Genomic DNA, 25458 nt, shown 5'->3' on the forward strand with positions numbered 1-25458 from the left:
ATAAAGACTGTTTACCAATACCCAAGAGTACATATTGTTCTAAAAGGTAAAATTCTAAAATTATTTTAATGAAAATCAGAAACTATGAGAATGACTGTTATCACTATTATTGCTTGATTTTGTCAGAGATTTTAGCAAATGTAATACAACAAAAAATAAGTTGCATAAATACCAGAAAAATGGTAAAAACTCTTGGTCTTTGCAGATGATACTATAATATACCCAAAAACAAAAAATCTCTAGTTAAAAAAATACAGTTGTCCCTTAGTATTCATGGGGAATCCTTTTCTAGACCCTCTGTGGATACCAAAATCTGTGGCTACTCAACCTCCTTATATAAAATGGGGTAGTATTTGCATATAACCTGTGCTCATCCTTCCATATACTTTAAATACTTTCTAGATTACTTATAATACCTAATATAATGTAAATGCTATGTAAATAGTTATTGTACTGTATTTTTTTCAAAATTTGTATTTTTTTCTACCACAAAACACACTTAGTACAATTGCCCACAGACCCTATAAAGCAACCACACAATAGAAACTACAAAACAACAAGCTAACAACTTCATGATAGGATTAAAACCTCACATATCAATATTAACCTTGAACGTAAATAGTCCAAATGGCCCACTTAAAAGGCATAGAGTGGCAAGTTGGATAAAAAACAAGACTCATCCATCTGCTGTTTTCAAGAGAGCATCTCACAAGTAACAACACCCTTAGGCTCAAAGTAAAGAGTTGAAGAAAGATCTACCGCAAACATGGAAAACAAAAAGGAGTGGGTGTCACTATTCTCATATCAAACTTTAAACCAACAATGGTAAGAAAAGGACAATGAAGGGCATTGCATAATGATAAAGGGTTCAATTCAACAAGAGTGATTAACTATCCTAAATATATACAATGTTCGAGTGCCCAGATTCATAAAACAAAATTCTAGACCTATGAAAAGACTTAGACAACCGCACATAATAGTGGAGGACTTCAACAACCCACTGTCAACATTAGACAGATTATCAAGGCAAAAAACTAACAAAGAAATTCTAAACTTAAACTCAACACTTGACCTATTGGACCTAATAGACATCTACAGAATGCTCTACTCATCAACTACAGAAGATATATTCTTCTCACCTGTACATGGAGCATACTTCAAGATTGACCTCATGCTTGGCTATAAAGTAAGTCTCAATAAATTAAAAAAATAAAAATTACACCAAACATACTCTTGGACTACAGTGGAATAAAGATAGAAATCAATATCAAGAAGATCTCTCAAAACCAGACAATTACATGAATAATCAACTTGCTCCTGAATGACTTTTGGGTAAACAATGAAGTTAGGGCAGATGTCAAAAAATTCTTCAAAATAAATGAAAGTAGAGACACAACATACCAAAATCTCTGGGATGCAGCAAAAGCAATGTTCAGAGGAACGTTCATAGTGCTAAATAAACGTCTACCTCAAAAAATTAGAAGGATCTCAAATTTATGATCTAACATTGCACCTAGAGGAACCAGAAAAACAAAAACAAACTAACCAAAAGCTAATAGCAGAAAAGAAACAATGAAAACCAGAGCAGAAGTAAATGAAATTGAGACCCAAAAATCCATACAATGAATCAACAAAACCAAATGTTGGTTCTTTGAAAGGATAAAGATCAATAGAGCACTAGGTAGATTCACAAAGAAAAAAAAAGAGAACATCCAATAGGTACAATTGGACATGACAAAGGTAACAGCATTACAGCTAAGCCTGAAGAAATATAAAAGGTCCTCAGAGACTATTATGAACACTTCTATGCACATGAACTAGAAAATCTGGAGGAAATGGATAAACTGCTAGAACCACACAATCTTTCAAGATTGAATCAGGAAGAAATTAAAACCCCGAAGAGACCAACATCAAGTTGCAAAATTGAATCAGTAGTTTAAAAAAAAAACAACCAACTAAAGAATCCCCAGACTGAATATATTCACAGCCAAATTCTACCAGACATACAAGGAAGAGCTGGTACCAATTTTACTGAAACTATTCTAAAAAAGTCGAGGAGGAGAGACTCATCCCCAACTCATTCTATGAGGCCAGCATCACCCTGGTAGCAAAACCTGGCAAAGATACAACAAAAAGAGAAAACTATAGGCCAATATTCCTGATGAACATAGACATAAAAATCCTCAGCAAAATACTAGCAAACTGAATTCAACAGCACATTAAAAATTTAATTCACCACAATCAAGGCTTCATTCCTGGGATGGAAGGCTGGGTCAACATATGCAAATCAATAAATGTGATTCACAACATAAACATAATTAAAAATAAAAACCATATGGTCATCTCAATAGACAAGAAGAAAGCTTTTGATAAAATCCAACATCTCTTCATGATAAAAACCCTCAAGAAACTAGGCATCGAAGGAACATACCTCAAAACAGTAAGAGCCATCTATGAAAAACCCACAGCCAACATCATGCTGAAAAAGCAAAAACTGGAAGCATTCCCCTTGAGAACTGGAACAAGACAAGGTTGTCCATTCTTACTACTCCTATTCAACATAGTACTGGAAGTGCTAACCAGAGTAATCAGGCAAGAGAAAGAAATAAAAGGCACCTAACTAGGAAAAGAAACCGTCAAACTATTTTTCTTCATGGATAATATGATTCTATACCTAGAAAACCCTAAAGACCCCACCATAAGGCTCCCAGAACTGATAAATGATTTCAGTAAAGTTTCAGGATACAAAATCAGTGTACAAAAATCATTTTGTACATCCATATACCAATAACGTTCAAACTGAGAGCCCTACAATCCCATTTACAATAGACACACACACACCCCCCTAGGAATACATTTAACTAAGGAGGTGAAAGCTCTCTACAAGCAGAATTACAAAACACTGCTCAAAGAAATCATAGATGACACAAACAAATGGAAAAACATTCCATGCTAATGGATTGAAAGAATCAATATCATTAAAATGGCTATACTGCTGAAAGCAATCTACAGACTCAATGCTGTTTCAATTAAACTACCAATGACATACTTCACAGAATTAGAAAAAAAAATTTAAATCCATATGGAACCAAAGAACAGCCCAAATGGCCAAGGCAATCATAAGCAAAAAACAAAGCTGGGGCATCAGACTACCTGACTTCAAACTATACTACAAGGCTACAGTAACAAAAACAGTGTGATACTGGTACAAAAACAGACACATAGTCCAATGGAACAGAATACAGAACCCAGAAATAAAGCTGTCAACCTACAGCCAACTGAGCTTTGACAATGTTAACAAAAATAAGCAATGGGGAAAGGACTCCTTATTCAACAAATGGAGCTGGGATAACTGGCTAGCCATATGCAGAATAATGAAGCTGGATCGCTACATTTCACCGTATACAAAAATTAACTCAAGACGTATTAAAGACTTAAATATAAGACCTCAAACTGTAAGAATCCTAGAAGAAAACCGAGGAAACACCATTCTGGACATTAGCCTTGGGAAATACTTCATGACTAAATCCTCAAAAACAATTACAAGAAAAACGAAAATTCACAAGTGGGACCTAATTAAACTAAAGAGTTTCTGCACAGCAAATGAAACTATCAACAGTGTAGATGGACGACCTACAGAATGCTAGAAAACAGTTGTGAACTATGCATCTGACAAAGGTCTAATATTGAGAATCTATAAAGAACTCCAATAATTGAACAAGTAAAAAACAAATAACCCCATTAAAAAATGGACAAACGACATCAACAGTCACTTCTCAAAAAAAGACGCACAAATGGCCAACAAACATGAAAAAATGTTCTATATCACTAATCATCAGAGAAATACAAATCAAAACCACAATAAGATACCATCTCACACCAGTCAGAATGGCTATTATTAAAAGTCAGATGCTGGTGAGGCTGCAGAGAAAAGGGAATAGTTGTACACTGTTGGTGAGAATGTAAATTAGTTCAGCCACTGTGGAAAGCAGTTTGGAAATTTATCAAAGAACTTAAAACTACCATTTGACCCAGCAATCTCATTCCTGGGCATATATTCAAAAGAAAACAAATCATTCTATCAAAAGACACAGCATTTGCATGTTCATCACAGCACCATTCACAATAATGAAGACATGGAATCAACTTAGGTGCCCATCGATGGTGGACTGGATAAAGAAAATGTGGTATATAAACTCCATGGAATACTATGCAGTCATAAAATAGAATGAAATTTTGCAGCAACATGGATGCAGCTGGAGGCCATTATTCTAAGCAAATTAACCCAGAAACAGAAAACCAAATACTGCACATTCTCACTTATAAGTGGGAGCTAAACATTTGGTACTCATGGATACAAAGATGGCAACAGTAGACATTGGGGACTACTAGATGGGGAAAAGATGAGGGACAAGGATTGAAAAACTAAATACTGGGTACTATGCCTAGTATCTGGGAGACACGATCATTTGTACCTCAAACTTCAGCGTCACACAATATACCCAGGTAACAACCCTGCATATGAACCCCTTGAATCTAAAAGAAAAGTTGAAGGCCGGGTGCGGTGGCTCACGCCTGTATTCCCAGCACTTTGAGAGTCCGAGGCAGATGGATCACCTGAAGTCAGGAGTTTGAGACCAGCTTGGTCGACATGGTGAAACCTTGTCTCTACTAAAAATACAGAAAATAGCTGGGTGTGGTGGCGAGTGCTTGCAATCCCAGCTACTCGGGAGGCTGAGGCAGGAGAACTGCTTGAACCCAGAAGGTGGATGTTGCAGTAAGCTGAGATTGCGCCATTTACGCTCCAGCCTGGGCAACAAGAGTGAAACTCCATCTCAAAAAATAAATAAATAAAATAAAATAAAAACTAAAATAAAAGTTGAAAAAAAGAAACCTAGAAAAAAATCGACTTAGGAACAAACTACCAAAATTTGTATTTCTTATTGTTGTATTGATAGTTTTTTTTAAAAAAAATATTTTCTAGTCAAGGTTGGTGGAATCAGGGGATGAGAAGAGCCAAGTGAACTATATTTTAAAGAAAAATTCAGAAGGTGGATGGTTTTAAGATAAATATACAAAAAATAACTTTTGTCCATTCTAGCAATACTTTATACAAATAACTGTTACAAATTGACAATAAAAAGCTGATAGAAGCAACCATAAAAACATGGATAAAGGATGTGTATAGGCAGTTCAAGAAAGAACAACTCAGAAAAACCAGGAAACATGAAAAAAGTCTTAAATTTATGAGTGGTAAAGGAATTGCAAATTAAATAATGTGTCATCACTTACACCCACCAGAGTGTTTAAAATTAAAATACTAGTAATACCATGCTTGTGAAAGTTTCAACTCCTTTACATGTGTATACATATATATGTGGATGTGTACATACATGTGGATATTTATCTCTGCATATGATTCTATGAGCATGGAACATTAAGAAAGGCTCATTCTAAATTGCTAGCATAGGTTATTTGTGTTGATGTTGCAGAGCCCATATGAAGTGGGAAGGAAAAGGAGAGGCACAAGGGTGAATCAGGAAACAAAGGAAGACAAAAAATTAGATGGTATTTGATGTGGTTTGGCTGTGTCCCCACCCAAAACCTTATCTTGAATTGTAACCCCCATAATCCCTGAGGAGGGAGGGACCTGATGGGAGGTGATTGAATCATGAGGGCGGTTTCCCCCATGCTGTTCTTGTGATAACGAGTGAGTTCTCATAATATCTGATGGTTTTATAAGTGTTTGGTAGTTCCTCCTGTGTTCATTCTCCTTCCTGCTGCCTTGTGAAGAAGGTGCCTTGCTTCCCCTTCCCCTCCTGCCATGATTGTAAGTTTCCTGAGGCCTCCCCAGCCATGCTGAACTGTGAGTCAATTAAACCTCTTTCCTTTATAAATTGCCCAGTCTTGGGCAGTTCTTCATAGCACTGTGAAAACGGACTACTGCAGCATTTTATTTTATTTACTTATTTATTTATTTTTGAGATAGACTCTCACTGTCGCCGAGGCTGGAGTGCAGTGGCGCAATCTCAGCTCACTGCAACCTCTGCCTCCCAGGGTCAAGTGATTCTTGTGCCTCAGCCTCCTGAGTAGGTGGGATTACAGACCTGCACCACCACGTCTGGCCAATTTTTATATTTTTAGTAGATGGGGTTTCACCATGTTGGCCAGGCTGGTCTTGAACTCCAGACCTCAAGGGATCTACCCATCTCGGTTTCCCAAAGTGCAGGGATTACAGGTGTGAGCCACTGCACCTGGCTATTTTTATTTTTGAGACAGAGTCTCACTCTGTCACCTAGGCTGTAGTGCAGTGGTACTATCTCCGTTCACTGCCAACTCCACCTCCTGAGCTCAAGTGATCCTCCTGCCTCAGTGTCACAAGTAGGTGGGACTACAGGCATGTGCCACCACACCCAGCTAATTTTTGTACTTTTTGTAGAGATGGAGTTTTGCCATGTTACTCAGGCTGGTCTCGAACTCCTGAGCTCAAGCAGTACACCTGCCTTGGCCCCCCAAAGTGCTGGGATTACAGGCATGGGTCACCACGCACAGCCTTAGATGATATTTTAAAAAGCATCAGCGATATGAGTACTTTTATGCATTTATGTGAAGTTATATATATGGGTACATACATGTATACATTTTTTAAATAAAGAAAACATTTCCCTTGGAATCTTGATGCTATTGGTCTATTGTTTCCCCTCTTCCACTTTATTATAAATTGAAGAATTTAAATAAATCATAGTACAATAAACACCTGGATATCCTTTATTTAGATTCACCGAGAACCGCTGACAACAGGTTGATATATTTGTTTTACCTATAGGTGTGAGTGCCTGTGTTTATAATGTATGTATCTGTATTGAAACACATGTATTGATTTTCTGAACTATTTGAAAGTAAGTTGGAGTCAAAATGATACTTTATTCCTAAGTACTCAGCATGTATCTCCTAAAAAGTAAGGACATTTTCCCAATATAATCATGATACTTTCATCATGCTTAAGAAAACCAAAGCAATTTTAAGTCATCTAATAACCACTCTGGTTTTCCCCAGTTGTTTTAATGTCATATATGTGTCCATTGTTTTTCTTTTTGGAACCAGGATCCAATCAAATTTCATGGATTGCATTGCACTGTCAATTCCTTTTCAGGGTACTTAAATTTGAACTCTTTTTTTTTCATGGTATGAATCTTTGGCAATGTCCTGGCTCTCTGTTTTGCTGAGTGTCTTGTACAGTGTGGATTCATCCTTCCTGATATCGTCTGACCATGTATTTATTTCCAGAGTTGCCTCGAGTGGAGTTCTGATCCTTGGTTAAAACTACAGATGACATTAAATTCCCTAATATTTTTTCCTGCCTATTTTTCTGTCCTGTCCTCCATCATGCAGAGTGTATTTTTTTCGTGGGCATCCAGGGTCTGTGAGGGTAGACCAGCCCGATTCCCGCCCAGGGCTCCAGCTCCTTCGAGCAGTGCTCTTGGCTACTGCTCCCACAGCTGGGCCTCAGCAGCTCCACCTCACCATCTGTTCTCTCTCCTCCATAAATTTCGTCCTAGTCCGGGCTATACAGAGGCAAGGGCTAAGGAGCTACCACCTTGCTAGGAAATGCAATCCCAGGTAGGAGAAGCCTCAGAGAAGGGATGTGGCACAGGGTAGCAGGGAGAGCCATGTGGGATGCTCTGGCCTATGAAGCTCAGTGGATTGTCTGACATTGCAGGCCTGTCTTCCAAGGGCTCCAAGGGTTTCTGTCTCCCATTATTCAAAGGTTTACCCCATGGACATTACCCTTTCCACACTTTCAGGTGGCGTGAGTGTGGCAGTCCAGTAGGACCTTGAAGCAACCTATGCCTCAGCATCCGGGGAAGGCCAGGGCAGGTGACAAAGCTCGGTCCAGTCCTGCCTGCTGGAGGCCGCTGAAGCCCTTCTAGAGTGGGTTGCTATCATGCAGCTGGGACAAGAGGCAAGGTTGGGAAGTGTCTCATGTCCCACTCTGGCTGAAGGTCTTCCTCTCATTTGCTTCCTTTGTTGACTTAGACCCTTCTTGTTGCTTACCATAATTTAGAAGGGTGGTAGTAGAGAGGGAAGAGAGATGCACAGAGTCAGTCCTCCCTGGGGAACAGTAAGTAGCCTCTTCATCTCCTTTGTGGGCTTCTTAACATATGAAGAGGTGAACTCAGTGGTGTGCTAGTGAATATTTAACAATGGGCTCCCTGGGGAAGAAGCCCTGATTTGTAGCATCTGCTGATTTCCATGGCGTAAATACTTCTACCACAGATGACTTCAGGCTCCCAATGTAATGTCACCAAACGCAGAGTGGGGAAGGGACGTGCACAGTTAGCTGCTGTGAGCTGGTAAAAGCCGATCCAGCACATCCCTGTGTGAACTGGACAATAAGTAATGAAGGACAAAGTAAGTGTGGGAGACGTGCTCTATGATCAAGTTGTGAATAGCAGAAAAAGTAAGACAAAACAAAAACAAAATGAAAAGAGCAGTCCTCCATTTATTGACCCTTTATATACAACAAATGGCTGACTTAACAACCAAAATCTTGGAAAACAGCTTGTTTCTAATCTGAGGACTGCATATATTTCTTAGCTGTGTCTGACTTTCTTGAGTTATTTCCAAATCCAAATTAATGACAGCAACAATAACAACAATAACAAACTAGAGATAGTTTGAGGGGGATGCAAAGAAGTAGATCTTACTTGTTATGCCCATGGGCTTTGCAATCAAACAGATCTAGATTTGATTTCACTATCCCTCAAACAACTATGGGAATTAGAAAGGACTCAGCCCTCCAGTAATGCCTAACCACAGTCTATCCCTGCCCACACATTTAACTCGCATGACCTATCTCCTAGCAAAAGGGTTTTGTCTTGTGAAACACATTAATATCACCTGGTGGGCTATTAACAAAAACCTTGCCCAGGCTCCACTCTGGACAAATTAAATCAGAATTTCCAGGTGATTGTAGGATGCCTCCAGGGTTGAGAATCACTACACTGGTTGGTACATAAGCATAAAATGATTTCACTTCAATGGTCATCATGGCCATTAAATAATATCCTTTTCTTGACAAATCTGGTGAGTTCTCAAGGAATATCACTGAAAAATCAAAGCCCAGCTGCCTGTCTTCTGATGGCTTCAGTTGTGGCTAGAAGACCCTTGAGGAAATGGCATTGAGTTGAGTTGTTTGTGTGTGTACTGGATACTGAAGAGCCCAGGAGAGTGACCCCAAGACAATGGGCTGATGCTTGCCCCCTTATTCTGGGTGTGCAGATCCTAGAATGAGCAACTTCTGTAAGGTGAATGAATGTCAACCAGGTGCTTACAGGCAGTTTGCAGAGAATCTTCCTGTTTTCCTACCTAAGTCCTGGCTGAATGGAAGTGGTTGTAAGTCCTGAGAGGTCTTCGTAATTTAGCTACTGTTTCCCTAGAGCTCAGGCAACCAATGTTCGTGTCCTACCCTCATGCAGGGCTTGGGTTTTGCAGTGAGGCTTTTGCTGCTCCAACATTTCGGCATCTGACATTCAAGTCCATCCTGATCTTACCAATAATACTTTGCCTTAATGGATTTTGACCATTTTACTCTCAGATTATTTTTTCTTTCTAGACCAGAGAGGCCCCAAACTAGCAGCCTGTCCTTCTCAGTAGCCCCAGCATCCTTTCTTCTATGGCCCTAGTTTAGGTCTGAGAGGCATAGTTTTAAATTTTTTTATTGTTATTTATTTATTTATTCTAGAGATAGGGTCTTGCTAAGTTGCCCAGGCTGGTCTTGAACTCCTGGCCTCAAGCAATCCTCCTGCATCAGCCTCCCAAAGTGCTGAGATTACAGGCATGAGCCACCACATCCGGTCAGACAGGCATAGTTTTACAAAAATGTAGGTGGATAAATGCTGTCCAGTCTTACTTCATCACGTCTACCACAGATGACTTCAGGCTCCCAATGTAATGTCACCAAACGCAGAGAATCCAACTAGAAGTGACTTAAACAAAGGCAATGCTATTATCTCATGTACCAGGAATTCTGGAGGTAGACTGGTTCAAGGGTGGGTTAATTAAGCAGCTCAGATATTATCAAAGACCCAGGTGCTTTCTATTTTTCCACTGTGTCATAACCTCATGTTACCTATTGTTCTCAGGCTTGTCACCTGATGGTACAGATAGGTGCCTCAGCTCACTGCTTCTTGGGCAGACACAGCAGCGTGAGCAGGAGAGGAAGAGTCCTTTTCTCCTGTGTGTTTCTTTTTATCTGCAAGGAAAATCTTGCTCAGGAGCTTTCCAGAAGTTTCCCCTAATATCTCAGAAGCAGAATTTCATCACATGCCTACCCCTGACTGATCCAGTAGCGAAGAGAATGGATGAATAGTTTAGACTAATTAATAGTTAACCTTCCGAACTGTCTGCCTGAAGTACATTGCCATCTTATTTTCAAGAAAATTGGGGTTTGTTAGCAAAGTGCGTGGGAAGTCGTAGTTGTAGTGCAAGCAGCGAACCGTGTCTGCAATTCTAAACGTCTCCATCACAGCAGTGCACTTAAGAAACATGCCCATACTGATTCCCAGGGAATCAAGAATTAAGCTCTCTCAGGATCTTCACGTTACACCAGAGATACTGTTGATTCCTTACATTTCCAAAGGTATCTTTATTTGCCCTCACATTTCACTGACAGTTTGGCTACGCATGGACTTCTCGACTCCAAAACACTTTTCTAAGAACTTTATGACCTTGTTTCACCATCTTCCAGCATTCAGTGTGTCTGAGTTCAGCCTGAACTCTCAAGGTTAACCAGGTAAAATGCTTTTTTCTCTCTGGAACAGTAGGGAATTTCCTCTTTAACTCTAGAGTTCTGAAATGTCACCAAAAATATCTAGGTGTGGACCTTCTTTGACTCATCCCCTGGGCACTGCTTTCACCTTTATTTACTGTCTTTTCTCTGCTTCTGGAATGCTAACTAAATGAATGTTTTACCTTTTGGGTCTATCATACTTATTTCTTTTTTTCTGATTTTCTGGTTTTCTCCACCATAAATTATGTAAGTTTTCCTTGGCTAGATCTTGTAGACCAAGGGTCTGTAAACTACAGCCAATGGGGCAAATCTGGCCCACTGCCTATTTTTTTATGACCCTTGAGTTAATAATGGATTTCAAATGGTTGACTCTCTCCTGCCATCCATGTTTCTCTGCTGGCCACGTGAAGATGTGCTTGCTTCCCCTTTGCCTTCTGCCATGATTGTAAGTTTCCTGAGGCCTCTCAGCCATGCCTCCTGTACAGCCTGCAGAACTGTGAGTTGATTAAACCTATTTTCTTTATAAACTTAAAAAGAAAAATTGAAAAAAATAAAAGAAATAATAATGTTTCATGGCAGGTGAAAATTACATGAAATTTCAGAATTCATGTATAAAGTTTTGCTGAAACACAAGCCATGCCCATTTATTTACATATTGTCTATGGTCACTCAAAAGGCAAAGTTGAGTAGCTGTCACAGAGACTATATGACCCACAACGCCTAAAGTATTAACTTTGTGGTCCTTTACAGAAAGAGTTTGCTGATCCCTATTCCAGCCTATCAGTCTGGGTTTTAGCCATGCTCATTGTATTATTCAGGTGGTCTACTGAATTTTTTTTGCATAATAATTTTTTTTGAGATAGGGTCTCACTCTGATGCCCAGGCTGTAGTGCAGTGGCATACTCATGTTGCACTGTAGCCTTGACCTTCTGGGCTCAAGTGATCCTCCCACCCCAGTCTTCCTAGTAGCTGTGACTACATGTGTGAACCACTGTGCCTGGCTAATTTTTGTATTTTTTGTAGAGATGAGGTTTTGCAATGTTGCCCAGGCTGGTCTTGAACTCCTGAGATCAAGTGATCCTCCTGCCTCAGCCTCCCAAAGTGCTGGGATTACAGGTGTAAGCCACCACACCTAGCCCATAATATTTTTTATTTCTAAAAGTTTTTGTTTTTTGGCTATTATTTTATCAGATGGATCATTTTGTTATGAGTTTAATATTCATTTTTATTTAAAGTAAACTTTCTGCACAAATACTAAAAAGGACACAAATTATAATTATAAAACTCAATAAATTTTCACAAAGTGAACATATCCATGGAGTGTTTTCTTTCACTCAACATTATGTTTGTTAATTTCACCCATGTTGTTGTGAGTAGTAATCATTTGTTCATCTGCCATCCATTGGTTGATCACGCCAAAAGTATATGTATTCCATAGGACTACATCATAATTTATTTAATAGTTCTACTACCAAAGTTGTTTTCAGGTTTTGGCTTTTAAAAGTAGCATGGCTATAAACATTCTTGTACGTATTTTAAGGAACATATTGTACACATTTCCATTAGGTAGTAGATTGTTGAGCTATAGAATGTGTATATATTCAGACAGAGTAGATACTGTCAAATTCCCACCAGCAATGTATTAGAGATTCAGTTGCTCCATATCTTCACCAGCACTTGGTAGTATCAGTCTTTTTAATTTGAGTCATTCTGGTGACTATGTATTAGTATTTCATAGTGGTTTTAATTTGCATTTCCCTAATGCCTAATGAGTTTAGAAATTTTCCATATATTTTTAGGCCAGTTAGATAACTTCTTTTGTGAAGTGCCTAGTCAAGTCTCTTGCCCAGTTTTCTACTGGATTCTGTATCTTTCTCTTATTGGTATAGGAATTCTTTATATATTTTGGAAGTGAGTCCCCTGTCAATCCTCGTGGCTTATCTTTTTTATACTCTTAATGATGTTGTGTGATGACTAGAAGTTATTAATTTTTAGTGGTTTAACTTATCAACTTTTTCCCGTAATGGTTAGTGCTTTTTATGTTATGCATAAGATATCTCTGCCTACTTCAAAGCCATGAAGATATTATCCTTTATTTTCTAAAAGCTTTATTGTTTGCCCTTTCACAAGTTGACCTTCAATTCACCTAGGATTGCTTTTTGTTAATTGTGTGAGGTAGTGGTTATGATGCAGTTTTCTCACATGGATATTCAATTGACTCAGTTTTATTCGTTGGAAGGATCATCTTTTTCCACTGTACTGTTGTGTCTCCTTGGTCATAAATTTAGTGACAGTATGCATGTGGATCTGTTTCTGAATTCGGTGTTCTGTTCCATTGCTCTATCTGCCCATCATTGCACCAATACCACATGCCTTGATTGCTGTAGCTTTGTAATGAATTTTGATATCTGGTAATGTGAGTCCTCCAGTCTTATTCTTCTTTACGATTGTCTTGGTGATTTTGGGCATTTATCATTTCCTTCTAAATTTTAGAATCAACTTGTCAGTTTGCACACACATTTAAAAAGACTTCTGAATTTTGATTGGAATTGCATTGAACTTAAAACTCAATTTTGGAACAATTTATGTCTTCATAATATTGACTCTTCAAATTCATAAATTTGCTATATACCATAGTTGGTTTAGGTCTCCCTTCTTTCCTCTCTCCCTTCTTTTGTTCCTTCCTTTCTTCTTTCCTTTGTTCCTTTAAGTCTTTAATTTCCATGAAAGTTTTGCCAGTTTTTGTGTTTATAGATTTTGCAATATCTTTTGTTAGCTTTATTCCTAGATATTTTGTTTATGGATGCTATCATAAATGATATAATTTAAAATTTTAATTTCTATGTGTGTGTTGCTGGTACAATCAATTTCTGTATATTAAGCATATATCCAACGACCTTAAATTCACTTTGCTGAATATTCTTTCCAATTTTCTAATATTTGAACACGTGTTTGACTAAAGGTAGTTTTGTTTTTTCTTCCTTTATCCTTAAACTTTTAGTTTTTGCCTTATTATAGCAATTAAGACCTTCAGTACAATGTTGAACCAAAGTTGTAGTAGGCAATCTTGTCTCATTCCCAATGTCCTGGAAAAATGTTTCCAACAAATTATGATGTTCACTAAATTATATTTTTCTGCTTTTTGTTTGATGCTCTGAGCTTAGAGTTCTCTACTATTTCTATTTTTATTACGAATGGGTATTGAATTTCGTTAAATGCTTTTTCTGCATCTATTGAGATGATTATATAGTTTGATAATGTAGTACATTATTTTGATTGAATTTAAATGTTAAACCAACTTTGCATTCTTAGAATAAACCCTACTTAATAATGATGTCTTATCCTTGTTATCTATCTTGAATTTGATTTGTTTATATTTGTTTAGGCCTTTTGTGCCTATGTTCATGAAGGAGATTAAACTGTAATTTTCCTTTCTTACTAACTGCAGATTCTAACATAGCCTATTTTATGCCAATGTTTCTTACAGAGTGAAAACTGCCAGTTTATAAACCCCAAGTATTAGAATCTGGATATGCTTTCTGGGGAAAGCCCCCTACACAACTTTGGCAAACCATGGCATGTGTGTTTGAGCCTACCCACGTCTTTTGCATTTCAGTAAATGGTATCACCATCCATTGGTTGATCAGGCCGAAAGCAGTATTCACCATAAATTCCTCTCTTTCCCTCACACCTTGCATCCAATGTATTAGCAATTCCTTTTGGCAGTAGCTGCACACATATTCACAACTCAAACTATTTCTTGCATCTTCACTGCTCTTCCCTTGCCCCACTGTGGTCTTCATCTGCCTGGATTACTGTCATTGTCTCCTAAACCATCTCCCTACTTCTACTCTTGTCTTCTTCCCCTGTAATTCATCCTATACTCAGAAACTGAGAGATCTTTTAAAACTCTATATCTAACCATGTCACTTCTCTGCTTTTATCCATCCACTGGCTTCCCATTTCAACTTGCAGGGTTTCAGATATGATCTGGCCCTTGTCTACCTTATGAATGTCATTTCCTACTCCTTTTCCTGTTATTACTAGGATTCAACCACTTAAGTACTCTGTCAAATTATCAGGCATTATTTTCTTTATAGCGGTTATGCACATAAAACAATATTTATTTTTTCCTTGCTTATTTTTTCCTACATTCCCCACACTCTTTGAGAGTTGAACATTCACTGACAGCCATACCTTAGCACTTAGGACAGTGTCTAATCATAGAAGATGCTGGATACGTGTTTGTTGACTACCTGCTTTGTTTAATCATCAATCCAGTCTCATCTGTAGCTGATCTTCTAGAGTTTCCTCTAATTATCTGGTCAGCTGCAGACTCTATTTCTTGTTTTTCAGGACTGGTTTGTTTTTGTGTTTGTTTTTCTTTAAAAATATCTCAAATTTTGTGATTTCTATGGGAACTTGTAAGGGAGGAGAGACAGGAGTGTGTGCTTAGCATGACATTGATTTAGATGGCATCAGTCCTCACAATTGTATGATTTTTCTTTAGTAATATTTAATGTATTCATTCATTTCCCCAGTTATTGAGTGCCTACTCTGAACCAGGCACTGGACTAGGCACTTGGGACAAATTAGTGAACAAAACAGACAATGATTTTTATCCTTGGAGCTTAAAATCTAGCTGGGAAGACATAACACAACCACGAGTGAAATTACATCATATGTCAGAAGGGGATGGGTCATACGGAAAAAAGCAAAATTAGAGCAGCTGAAGAGGTTTGGGGCGGCGGGGCGTGGAAGCAGGTTGCAGTGTTCAGTGGGGGCTGGGGTCAGGGAAAGTGAAATTTGAGCAAAGGCTTGGAGCAGGAGAGAGAGCTAACCAAGCAGGTGTCTGGGGGAAGAGTGTCCAGGCAGAGGGAATACTAGACTCTAAGGTGGCAGCACGGCTTGGGTATTTAAGGAACAGCAAGAAGGCTGATGTGGCTGGCAGAGGGAGCGAGGGAAAGAAACAGAGGAGAAGAGGTTAAAGAAGTAGAGGGGGATAGCTCATCTAGGGCTGTATTTGCCATTGTGAGGGCTTCAGCTGACAATGAGTGAGATGATAGCCATTAAAGAGTTTTGAGCAGAGGGCTGGTATGATCTGACTTATTTTGTTAGAGGATTTCTCTGGATGCTATGTTGGGAGTACACTATGAGGGGCAAAGGTAGAAACAGGGAGATCTGTTTGGAGGCTGGGGCAGTGTTCCCAGCAATAGATGATGGTGACTTTAAACAGGGCAACGACAGTGGAGGTGGTCAGATGGCATTAGATTCTGGACATGTATATTTTTAATATCTTACAACATGTTTATCATGAACCATTTGAAATACAGAGGAGGTAGTCTTTAAAAAATTGTCTTTTCTCTTGAAAATAGGTTGTATTTTTCTGACTGTTTTGTTTGTTGAGTAATCTTGGATTGTATCTTTTTTTTTTTTTTATGAGACAGAGTCTGGCTCTGTTGCCCAGGCTGGCATGCAGTGGCACAATCTCAGCTCACTGCAACATCTGCCTCCTGGGTTCAAGCAATTCTCCTGCCTTAGCTTCCTGAGTAGCTAGGATTACAGGTGCACACCACCATGCCTGGCTAATTTTTGTATTTTTAGTAGAGACAGGGTTTCATCATGTTGGCCAGGCTGGTCTCGAACTCCTGACTTCAGGCGATCCACCCGCCTCGGCCTCCCAAAGTGCTGGGATTACAGGTGTGAGCCACTGTACCTGGTCAGATTGTATCTTGACATTGAGAATGTTATCTTGTGAACACACTGGGTTTCCTTATATTCCTTTGAAGGGTGATTTTCTATCTTTCTTTTTTGTTTAAACAGGCACTTAACTCGGCTAGAGACAAAGTACAAACTCTGTTTTCCCTGTGGTAGGGGGCAACTCAAATATCAGTGCAGCCTTTCAGCCTTAGCTGGGCCTACTTGGAATCTGTCCTTCTCATGCACGGTGTAGTGTCAGCCAGGGATTTGGGTTGTGTTTGTACCCAGCATCTGGGGCTTCACTTTTGCAGTTCTCTTTTTTCCAGCATTTCTCCCCTCGTTTCTTATCAGATATGACTGCCTTCAACTCTCTCCTCTGATCCTTTAAATCAGAAAGGCCAAGCGTTTTCTATTGGACTTTTAACTGCTCAACGTAGTGTATATTTGAGCCTTCACCTGGATAACATTCACAAAAGATGGAGAAACTCATCCACCATCATTCCCTTCTCCCAAGTGTTCACTCCTCTCCAGAATCGGCCTTCTCTGGGTTGCTTTCCAGTGCCTTTAGGTAGTCATATTTTCATATTTTGTTTCTGAATAAGGGTCTGTTTGAATGGAGTTACTCAGAAATGACCAGAATTGGATATATTTTCAAGTTAGAATGTGGGGTTTAAGAGAAATATAATTTTACTCCAAGAAATATGACCTGGAAATTTGTAAAGATAGAGTTAGTGCCAATCGAGTTGGAGAAGACTGGGCATGGTACAAATGTTTTTTGGGGAAAAAAATCAGAAGTTCAGTTGTGGACATGTTGAGTTTGAGAGGTTTGCTGAGTAGGCTATTGGATATTTAAGTATTGAGTTTAGGGGATACATATGGGCTAGAGACATGCATATTTTTGGAATTGTCAGCATATACATTTCATTTAAGGTCTGGGTGAGATTATTGAGAGAGTAAGTGTGGACACAGAGTTGAAGACCAACGACTGACCACTGGGGCACTTCAAAATTAAGTTGGGTGAAGAAGAAAAACCAGCAAAAGTCCGAGAAGCAGCAATTAGCATGGAGAGGCTGGGTGCAGTGGCTTACACCTATAATACCAGTACTTTGGGAGGCTAAGGTAGGAGGATCTCTTGAGGCCAGGAGTTTGAGACCAGCCTGGGCAACATAGTGAGACCCTGTCTCTACAAATTTTTTTTCAAAAATTGAAAAGAAAAGATTTTATCAAAGAAGAAAAAAATGAGAGAAACCCAGAGAGAATGTGAAGAAAATGTATCAAGGAGAAGGAAATACTGCCAATAGGTCAATTATGATGTGATCTCGGAACTGATTTAGCAGCATGGAGGTCTTTGGTAATCTTGATGAGAGCAGTTTTGTTTTGATTTGTTTTTGAGAGAGATCTTATTCTGTTGCCCAGGCTGGAGTGCAGTGGTGCAATCTCAGCTCACTGCAACCTCTGCCACCTGGGTTCAAGAGATTCTTCTGCCTCAGCCTCCCGAGTAGCTGGGATTACAGGTGTCAACCACCACACCCAGCTAATTTTTATATTTTTAGTAGAGACAGGGTCTCACCATGTTGGCCAGGCTGGTCTCGAACTCCTAACCTCAAGTGATCTGCCCGCCTTGGCCTCCCAAAGTGCTGCGATTACAGGCATGAGCCACCATGCCCGGCCGAGAGCAGTCTTAATGGAGTGATGGGGGTAAAAACCTGACTGGAGTGGGTTTAGGAGAGAATGGGGAGTTAGGATGGGGGTACTGCAGGGTTTATTTAGAAATGTGGTGTAGCAATAAGGATGAGGACATTACGAAGGCAGGGCTCAGAAAAACATGATGTTTAGAATCATGAAAGATGGAAGGGAAGCTAGAAAGACTCCCAGGGAAAGCTCACTGGGCTGTAATGATCTTGAAATGTGTCAGAGCCTGTGTGGTGGGATGAGGAAGTGAGAAGGGCAGGAGGAGGTAAGGCGACTGTCGCTGGAGTGGTGCCCTGATGTATTTCCACAGTGTAGCAGTTCTGTGTGATGATGAGGCCCAGGATAAGCCGTGGGAGTGGGTGGCAGTGAAGGAGCTAGGAGGCTTGAGTTAGATGAGCATGCATGCTGACAGTTAAACCACGCAGTGTGCTGGGAGGGTCTGCAGTGGAGAGAAAGATGGGATCACAGGATCTAGCTGTCAGCTCTTGATGAATATGGGGAAGCAATTGGGAGATGGGAAGATGTCAGCATGGAGATGAGATAGACATGATATAGCTGGATGATAAAAGCCTCATGAGAACGGGGGGTTCCATGGAGGTAAAGGAGTGATGGTTTTGAGGTGTCACTCTAACCATCCCCGTGCCTCTTGGTGCTGACATGGGGAAAAAACATTCTTGAGAGATTAGGGCTTTGGGAGAAAGCAAGGCTGCAGCAGCTTTATTACTCTTAAAAACACTAGCGGGATGATTTCTGCTCTATCATTCAAGCCTTCAATAAAATTAGTCAATAGCAAATCCTATTCACTTCTAGAGCTGTTGCTGCTTGGCATTCTCTGCTTATAATGTATTTGCAAAATGCTTGTATAGAGTTTTCTTTTACTTAACTTTTCAGGGTTAGTGGTAAGTCAACGAGCAAACGTGTTCCCTCCACAAAGCCTTCTCTTCACTTCCCATTCAAAGAATTACAACGTCCCCCACGCCACCTTCTGCCCAGTCTCCCCTAGTGCTCAGCTCCCTTCAGGATGAAGCCCTCCTCCACAGTCAGGTCTTGGCTTAATGCCACCTTGGAAATAGACCTTTCCTGATCTATCCTGGTCCTGGAGGAGTCTGCTCCTCTCCTCCCAGACCTGGTCTTCTCTCTTTCAGCACACTCTTCCTTTTTTCATAGAACTTACTCCAACATATAATTTATTTATGTGGTTCCCCTTTAAACAATCTACTTCTCTCATTATAATATAATTTCTCTAGGAGCAGGGTCAAGTTCATTATTGTATTTCCAGTACCTATCATAGTGCTTAGCATGTAGCAGACATTCAATAAATATCTATTGGGCAGGTATTAGTATCTCCAATTTATAAATGACAAAACTGAGACTCAGAGAAAGTAGCGAGCTTAGATCCCAGCCCAGTTCATCCAATCTTCCTATTTCTGCAATTCCTCTTTGGATTGGGAAATGGCTTATTCTCTGTCTTAATTCATGATGGTGGATTAAAGATGGCTACACATTCTTTATCACATCCTGTATTGAGAGGTGATGCTTATTTTCCTACTCATCAAATCTGGGCTGGTCCTAAGACTGAGGTGACCAAGAACATGCTGCAGAAGCAAAGTTGTACCAGTCCCAGGCTAGGCCTTGAAGAGGACTTTGGCTTCCCCTTCTTGGAACACTTATTGTTGGGATCGCTGAACTGCCTTGTGAGACTATCTTTCTGGAGAAACCACATGGCAATATCACATAGAGAGACCCTGAGACCACATGGAGAGGGAGAGAGGCCCAGCTGTCCTGGCATTTCAGTAGAACCCCTAGATGACTCCAGGCCCAGGTGCCAATCAACTGCAACTACAAGAGAGATTGCAAATGAGACTAGCAGAAGAACCACCCAGCTGAGTCCTTTTATTTCACAGAACCATGAATTACATTAAAATAATTGTCGTTTTAAGCATGGTGAAAACTATGGTGAGGCAGGAGAGGCCCCTGGGGCAAAAAACGCAATGAGGTGCTCACTCTCTGGGCTGACCCTGGGAGTGAGCACCCCCTTAAATTGCTCTAGGACCCCCACTTGCTTCACCCTAGTCCTGGGACCTGGTTTTCAGCTGCTATGTTTTGGTTGGTTTTTTTTTTTTGCTCAGCTATGATAGATAATGGAAACACTCATGGTACCTGGCACAGAGTAGATACTCAGTGACCCACACTGAGCAATTAAGCTGATGATCACAACTCCCAAGTGACATTGTTTTCACCGGAATATCTGGCTCTGCAATATTTTGTATCCAAACTTTCTTGAATACATTATCCTATAGATTTCCCACATCTTTCCTTATAGTTCTGAACTCTTGTCATTTTCTCTACTTCAGCAAACATTTACTGAGCATTTACTTTGGGCTCAACACTGTTCTAGGTGCTCTGGGATGTATATGGGGCCAAGGCAGACACAAAATGAGTAGGATGAGGATCCCGCACCTCCAAGGAACTGACCACTGACAGACACAGCCTGCTGTGAACAGCTGAGATAGCAGAGGTGGGAGCCAAGCACCGTGGGAGATCTGGGTGGCAGAAGGGGCTGGAGGTTATTGTACTGGAATTGGGGGACTGGAGGAATCTGTGGAGGGAGCACACTTGTGCTGAGTGTAGAGATGAAGGCAGTTTTGACCAGCAGCCATGAGAGGGCAAGGCTGGGCACCATGGATCACACCTGTAATCCCAGTACTTTGGGAGGCAGAGGTGGGAGGATCATTTGAGCCCAGGAGCTCGAGACCAGCCTGGGCAACATAGTGAGACCCTGTCTCTACAAAAACAACAACAAAAACCCCCCACAAAACACTATGAGAAGGCAGAATGGAGAGGACAACAGCTCAGGCACAATTGCTCTGCTCACTTCGACCTTTTGGTTTTGTGTTCTCCTCCTTTCATCCTCTTCCCCCCAATCTTTTGGAAGAATCAAGTGAAAAGGGTGTTTATGTAGATCTCTCCAACTCCTACCTAAACAGTCTTACTCTGTGGGCTCCTGCCTTTCTGAGCAGCTCAGTGATGTTTTCCTGGTTAACGGCTAGTCCTCTACCACCATCCAGCTTTATGGTCCTTTAACAAAATGATCTAAACAGACTTGATCCATTGCTCCTGATCTGTAGATATTCCCTAAAGCCTGACTCATTCAAAGTAAATTTGGGGAAAGCTCACCTGAGTTGATGATAGGGTTCAGCTGTGTCCCCATCCAAATCTCATCTTGTAATAATCTCCACGTGTCAAGGGCAGGGTCAGGTGGAGAAAATAGAATCACGAGGGAGGTTCCCCCCATACAGTTGTCATGGTAGTAAATAAGTCTCATGAGTTCTGATGGTTCTAAAAATGAGAGATCCCCTGCACAAACCCTCTTGCCTGCCTCCATGTAAGACATCTCTTTGCTCTTCCTTTGTCTTCTGCCATGATCGTGAGGCCTTCCCAGCCATGTGGAACCGTGAGTCCATTAAATCTCTTCCCTTTATAAATTGCCAGTCTCGGATATGTCTTTATTAGCTGCGTGAGAACAGACTAACACAGTTGGTGAAACGCCTGCGTTGAGTACCATGTTCGAAGTTCCTTGCACAACCAGGTTTCCCCATTCTCAGGAAGGGAGGCCGGGCAGACATTCAGGCTGGACCTATTTTAACTTAATTCTCTATAATTGATAAATAGGTTGTCTGCAGAAAAGGATGACTAGGCGTTTTCAAATGGAATGATCTTCTCTGTAGGTTAAACATTTACCTTCTGCTTTGCAAACACAGTTAATTTGCTGGGTGAACTCTCTTCCCTCATGCAGAGTGTGGAGGCAAATTCCTCTCTGAATTCCTAGTGAGTGCAGTCCAAGTGCTGGAGGGTGAGGATGAGAAGTTGGGTTAGAATCTGGAGGAGGGGACAACTCATCCCAGCCAGCAAAGGCAATGGGAAACAGGCAGAACCTGTAGCCCAGTTCATCTCTGTGGTCACCTGCATGGCACCAGGAAAACAGGTGAGTAAAGCCTTTTCAAACCTTTAGAGTCCATTGGGGATATCAAGGTCCCCTAGGAAAGAATCCCCATATTTTGGGGCCCATGGTTTCAGGCTCACTGAAAATCCCATGGACAATAAATATCAATATGAACATATACGTTACGCTTTTTAATTTTTAGGTTTACATGACTCTCCTTTTATCTTTAAATGTCTAACTGAATTTCACCATGAAGAATTCATGGAAGGCTCAGTAGACTCACCAGCCGTCCTCATTTGTGGAACTGGGAGAAGGATCCATGACATTCTCCTCCTTTCAGCCTCTCCTCCCTTGGGCAGGGATTGCAAACTCACTGCCTTCGGGCCCAGGCAGGTGTCCTAAATAAATGAGCTCAGTGGAGGGTGGGCCTGTGGCCAATTGAGGCCCTCAGCTCCCAGACAAGGGAAACATGACTTGCAGATCCTTGCCTGTGGGGAACAGGCCCAGTGTACCGGTGGCCAGATCTTATGATTTTAGTAACACGAGATGGATTTTCCCTTGAAATCAGCAGAAAAACACTGACAGATGAAGCAAAACGTGCCTGTGGTTGCTGCTGGGCTGCCAGGTTGGGGGAGGGAGCTGGGGTCTGGATTCGAGTCCTCTCAAGCCTCTGGCTGTGGTATGTTGGCCAAGTCACGTCCTTTCCTGGGCCTTATTCTCCTTATCTGTAGAGTCATGACTCTGGAAGATTCTGTCTCTAAGATGTTGTTTCATTTCAGGACTCTGAACCCCAGTATGCAGTGTGACATATACTCTACTAGGAGGTCAAAAATTGATGTTGAATTAATGAGAGAAGGAATTATTCATCTGGACTTTTTTGCAAAGACAATTAACCTGGGAAGAAAGTCTCAGACAAGCCCTTCCTTTTTCTGAGCAAATTCTTTATTGTTTTCTAATTTTTCCTTTGGCGCTTTTTGCCCCCTAGACTTTGGCTTCTTTATTTCCATTAAACCCCAGAGTTTGGAAAAGCAGACCCTCAGACTCCACAGCGGAGCTCCAGAATGCTGCCCCAGGTTGGGCGGGATGTACTTTCTTTGCCAAAGCTTCTGTGGTGGTCCTGATGCACTCCCATGGTCAAGGGTCACCCACCTGAAGACCTGCACCCTTCCACATCCGCTGAGCATGAATCTCCATGAGAGCAGGACTCCACTGAAGCAGAAATCCAGAGCCAAGAAGGACACAGGGTTTCCGGGGATGGCATTAGCCCAGGGCCCTGTTCATTGTTTTGTGGATGTGGAAACCAAAGCCAGAAGGACAGGTGACTTGCTCAGGGGCATCCAATCCAGGAGATCACATGGCACCTGTACCTTCTTACAGAATCCCCAACCTGTGCAAAGGAAGTCAGCTCTGATGGGGTAAGATTCTAAAGATGTTATAGATTAAGCTGGGTTTTCCCTGGTATCCATGGAATTGCAGAATTTTTAAACTGAAGGGACCTCAGGAAGAAGGACAACTGGGAAAAAGGAGTCACCTATACTGTACCACCCACCCCCCTGAGAGATTTATTTCACTTCATCTTCGGATTAAATGAAGCATTATTATTTCATGTTTCCAATGAGAGAATGACGGCTCAGGTGATGAAGGAAAATTCCCCCAAGATCATATAACGTGTAAGTCGCAGAACTAGGACTCAAACTCACAATCTTCTGGCTTCAAGTCACCACTCCCTGAGAGGAATCTAGAGACAGTCTATCTACCTGGTTCATTTTCTTCACTTGTTAGGTGAACAAATGTGGTCTGCAGAGCTCAATGGCTTCACCAAGGTCAAGAGTGAGTGAATGGCATGGCTGGGGCTGCGCTGGTCCATGTGTTTTCCATGCCAGAGGGTGGCCTCCTGGAGTTCTTTGGTGATGCCTCTAGCTCTGGGTGACACCAGGCTGGTGGAGGCAGATCATATGGACCAGGGATGGAGACCCTCATGCCACTGCTCCCTCTTCATGGCATCCCGAGCTCCAGCAGTCCCTTTGGATCAGACCAAACCACAGTCGCCTTCCAGAAGGAGCCACTGGGGTGGCCATCAAAGTCTGGGGACACACAAGCTTGGGGCAGTGGTCCAGGGGTAGAGGCCTCCAGTCTTAGGACCGTCCCCTCCTCATGGCCCCTGGGCCTCTCTTCTTACTTTGGGGTGCTGGCTTTTCCTTTGCTGGTTAGACCTGTGGTCCAGGGACTTCACTCAGGGCCACCCCAAGGGAGGAGTGATGAGGGTGACCCAGTTCCTCATTGCCGGCCTCTCCACCCTCCACTGCCTGCCTTGCTCCGTAACATTTCTGTGAGCTTCCAGCACACACCAGCAGCGAGCCCATCTTCTGATTAGTTTCAGCCTAGTAAGTCCTTCCTGCCGCTGAACCACCTGTCTCCCGAGAGGACCTACAGCCAACGCCTCCCACACCAGATGGCCACCCCCTCCTGCCCCTCCGTAGTGTTCCAGCCAAGGCCAGGCCCGGCATGGACAGAAGAGGACCTGAGTGGCTGCGGCCAAGGTCAAAGTGGCCATCTGGACACAGGTATCAGCAGTGTGGAGGGGCTGCCCCAGAAATGACTTTAGCAGGGGAGATGTTTCTCAGGCATTCAGCTCTTGGTTTTCTATTGGTCTCCCTTCAAAATTGCCCCAGCAGGTAGGCAGAGCACCTGATGGATGCCTTCAGCAGCACCTCCTTGGTCAGGGTGAGTCTTCCCTCAGTAACCACTGCGGGAAAATAATCCTATTTCTTTTTCAGCTAGAAGCTTGAGCACCGGGGACCCCGACTCTGCTTATTCAAGGCCCATGAGGCATGATACTCAAGTTCACGGTCAGCAAACTCCCTGTTCAAACCACAGCTCCTCTTCCCCAGATTCTACCCGCCCCCATTCTGAGTTCTGAATTGTTTCCAGTGCCATCATACCTAAAGACTTCCTTTTAGCTATTCGACTTGCCCTCCCATGGTGGGTCAGTCAAATTAAAATGTGGGGTACATTATTGTACGAAATGTTTACAAAATAGAAAACCGAAGAGGAAACTATGCTTTGTTTTCTGAACAGTTTGAAACCTAAACAGATTTCTTTTCAATTCTCTTATTTTTCTATGTGTACACAAGACGGCCATTGCCTTGCAAGAAGCTTTAGACCAGACCCTCTCCCTTCAGGTCCTGTTGGTAGCTTATATATTCTGAATTTTTTTCTTAAACAAAAAGCCAGAAAAACCCCACTGCATTCTGTGTTTCCAAGCCATCACAACCCATTTCTTATTCTAAGCAAGTGAACAAACATTTGTCTTCAAGGCCAAGATGTCAGT

This window comes from Mandrillus leucophaeus, unplaced genomic scaffold (genome assembly GCF_000951045.1).
Source record: "Mandrillus leucophaeus isolate KB7577 unplaced genomic scaffold, Mleu.le_1.0 Scaffold299, whole genome shotgun sequence".
NCBI lineage: Eukaryota > Metazoa > Chordata > Mammalia > Primates > Cercopithecidae > Mandrillus > Mandrillus leucophaeus.